The sequence below is a fragment of the Salvelinus sp. IW2-2015 genome, linkage group LG4q.1:29 (assembly GCF_002910315.2).
Source record: "Salvelinus sp. IW2-2015 linkage group LG4q.1:29, ASM291031v2, whole genome shotgun sequence".
Taxonomy (NCBI): domain Eukaryota; kingdom Metazoa; phylum Chordata; class Actinopteri; order Salmoniformes; family Salmonidae; genus Salvelinus; species Salvelinus sp. IW2-2015.
The window spans coordinates 48,125,440-48,129,370 of NC_036842.1; the positions used below are offsets into that span (position 1 = coordinate 48,125,440).

General features: G+C 42.5%; 1 long non-coding RNA gene across 1 annotated transcript; it reads right to left on the reverse strand.

Moving 5' to 3' along the window:
- Positions 1-2,662: 2,662 nt before the first annotated feature.
- LOC139025054 (uncharacterized) lies at positions 2,663-3,452 on the reverse strand. The gene is made up of 2 exons (XR_011476492.1): positions 3,148-3,452; positions 2,663-2,940 (listed from the first exon to the last, which is right to left on the reverse strand). It is a non-coding gene; the product is annotated as an uncharacterized lncRNA (long non-coding RNA).
- Positions 3,453-3,931: the final 479 nt, after the last annotated feature.

Here is a 3,931-nt window from a genome sequence, read left to right on the forward strand (position 1 = left end):
GAAATGCCAGAGCCCTGCAAAATGACCTCCAGCAGTCCACAAATGTGCATGTGTCTGCTCAAACGGTCAGAAACAGACTCCATGAGGGTGGTATGAGGGCCCGACGTCCACAGGTGGGGGTTGTGCTTACAGCCCAACACCGTGCAGGACGTTTGGCATTTGCCAGAGAACACCAAGATTGGCAAATTTGCCACTGGCGCCCTGTGCTCTTCACAGATGAAAGCAGGTTCACACTGAGCACGTGACAGACGTGACAGAGTCTGGAGACACCATGGAGAACGTTCTGCTGCCTGCAACATCCTCCAGCATTACCGGTTTGGCGGTGGGTCAGTCATGGTGTGGGGTGGCATTTCTTTGGGGGGCCGCACAGCCCTCCATGTGCTCGCCAGAGGTAGCCTGACTGCCATTAGGTACCGAGATGAGATCCCCAGACCCCTTGTGAGACCATATGCTGGTGCGGTTGGCCCTGGGTTCCTCCTAATGCAAGACAATGCTAGACCTCATGTGGCTGGAGTGTGTCAGCAGTTCCTGCAAGAGGAAGGCATTGATGCTATGGACTGGCCGCCCGTTCCCCAGACCTGAATCCAATTGAGCACATCTGGGACATCATGTCTCGCTCCATCCACCAACGCCACGTTGCACCACAGACTGTCCAGGAAGGATGCTTTAGTCCAGATCTGGGAGGAGATCCCTCAGGAGACCATCCGCCACCTCATCAGGAGCATGCCCAGGCGTTGTAGGGAGGTCATACAGGCACGTGGAGGCCACACACACTACTGAGCCTCATTTTGACTTGTTTTAAGGACATTACATCAAAGTTGGATCAGCCTGTAGTGTGGTTTTCCACTTTAATTTTGAGTGTGACTCCAAATCCAGACCTCCATGGGTTGATACATTTGATTCCCATTGATAATTTTTGTGTGATTTTGTTGTCAGCACATTCAACTATGTAAAGAAAAAAGTATTTAATAAGAATATTTCATTCATTCAGATCTAGGATGTGTTATTTTAGTGTTCCCTTTATTTTTTTGAGCAGTGTATATCCACATGTCACCAAATACCTGTTTTTGCAATGAAGGTTTACAGTAGTCTCAACAACACACTCTGGGCTAGCACCTTGGTGTAGCCAGAGGACAGCTATTTCCCGGCCTCCTCTGGCGACATTGACTTCAATACAAAACCTAGGAGGCTCGTAGGCCTTACCCCCTTCCATAGACCTACATGGTAATTATGACCACTTCAGGAGGATGTCCTACGACTAATCAAAGCTTTTGCAATATGAACTGACATGTTGTCCATCCAATCATAGGATTAGGATCAGAGAATGAACCTAGTGTGGTGTATTGGGGTTGTGCCACAGAGCATTATGGGGTTCTATGTGTTGAGAAGCTTGGTGAGTTGGTGACATATTGGATTGAGAGTGAAGAGTGCTAGTTGAGCATTTTTAGGATATTATTCAATTCAAATTAGTTTCTTCAAACTACAGGAGACTGAGGAGGTAGATTATATATTGTTTTCAGAATTTTTTTTGTGTGGAGTTAGTGCAATTTATTTCAATTTGCCTTGCTAACTTTAGTAACAAGTAGCTAGCTAACGTTCGCTAGCTACCATAGAATGCCAAGAGTGTGCAAAGATGTCATCAAGGCAAAGGGTGGCTACTTTGAAAAACCTCAAATATAACATATATTTTGATTTGTTGGTGTACTACATGACTTCATATGTGTTATTTCATAGTTTTGACGTCTTCACTATTATTATACTATAAAGAAAAACCCTTGAATGAGTAGGTGTGTCCAAACTTTTGACTGGTACTGTATATATTCCAGATTTTTCAGGGGCTGCAGCACCCTCAGCACCCTTACTTTCCGTGGCTATGGCAGTGATGCTGCCCTCATATTATTATTGCTGAACATTGGACTTCGCTATTATCATATTGCCTATGGTCCAGGACATTTAGACAATGATTCCACGGAAATTAATGAACAATGGACAGACAATATATTGACGTGTCATGAAGACTGGGGTTGCGTCCTTGTGGGGCTACAGCGCATTGCATCCCTATGGGCTAAACTGTTTAGCATAGATGGCCAGTCCCATATGGGCTACCACACAACTTTATTATTATATTTTTTTTAAATGGCTGTTTTCGCTGCTGAATTTATCTCCCAGGGAGGTCTTTTCCTACAAGCCATGATTCATTATTGTGAGATCTGGATTATAGGCCTAGACTGCATGTCTTGCACATACCCTCTTCTTTTAGATTTTTTTTGTACATAGTATAGAGCACCTGTATGCTTAATACAAATTGAGGGGACATTATGTTTAGGATAATTTACACCAAATTGCTAATGAAAATGGATCAGGAGCTATTGTTCCTACAGCCATCCCGTTTGGCTGTTTAGGCTTGAATTTCTGTTAACTTTCTTTTTCATTTTCTCGTCCTTTTTTCCCTCATTAACCACCCTAATTCATCAAGGGCCCGATTCCGACTTAGGAAATTCCGCTTTTCTTATGCACACCTTTCCTACGCACTTCTCAGTAGTTGGTATTCAGACTTACTTTATGAAGGTGCGTATTGGGCTTTACAGGCGTGGTTCCCTTGCACATGTAGCGTGGTTCATTCTGCGTTGTGTATTTTTAATTAGGACGCTGCCACAACTGATGGTCTGCTCGTTGAAATCTTTTTATTTGCCCTGCACACGAAGAGACAACACACACGTTACCCTTGGTGCAGTCACAGCTCTCCGGCACCTTGCTAGCCGAGGGTCAGGCAAAAGAGCGCCAAAAGGAATTAACAGGTGCTGCGTGCACACACTCGCTGCACAACAGCATATACAAGTAAAACTATACAGAACATAATTCTGACAAAATAAAAGACATACCTGCACACGAAGAGACAACACACACGTTACCCTTGGTGCAGTCACAGCTCTCCGGCACCTGCGCGAGCACATGGACACTCACTCAACCCCTGTCACAAGTACTCAGAAGTTACAACAGATACCCCAGTCAGTGAGCTATGTGAAACTTGTTAACATAAATTCCTACACTGTCCACACTATAACAAACGTATGGTTGCAAAACAGTACRTTGTATAACCTTATGACGGTTTTATATTAAACAGTTTCGGAGCCAAGGACAACATACCTTGCTAGCCGAGGGTCAGGCAAAAGAGAACGATAAAGTGGTATGGGAATACAGATAACCCGCGATGGGCCAAACCAAAATATACAAAACTTTTACAATCACATGTATGTACAATATTGGTATGAAAAAGTGTTTGTACACCAAATAAAAACATTAGCTATGCAGCTGTAATTAAATAAAAAAATACACTGAATTATTATTATTATTATCAAATTATTAACATCCCCTCTTGACCTGGCCTATTTGAATTGGTCCTTGTGTGCAATTTGGTGCGTAATCTAGGGGAACAACATCACACTGCTACACACACACGGAATAAGTGCAATTCAACTGCTGAAAACCCTCCCACTTGCTGGCCAGCAGATTTTCGTGGAGTTTTCATTCAATAGGGCATTTATCTTAAGCCATCCCTTTAAATACGGTGTACATTTTAGTTATAATTTTGTCAACAGACTCAATAGAATATATTGAGAGAACATATAAGAAAAAACATAAAATAATGTACAGTACCAGTCAAAAGTTTGGTAAATATTTTCTTAACCAACAGCGCAGTTCAAGAAGAGTTAAGGGCTTGTAAGTAAACACGGTAAGGTCTACACTTGTTGTATTCGGCGCATGTGACAAATAAAGTTTGATTTGATTTGAAGTGATCATATTTTCACCCATCAGACTATTCTCAATTTAACCTTGTCTTTACTAATATGTCAAATTAGTTTTGATTTAGATTGGCCCGTTATGAAATGGGCAGGAACAGGGGCAGGGGGAAAAAGATTTGTCATTCATA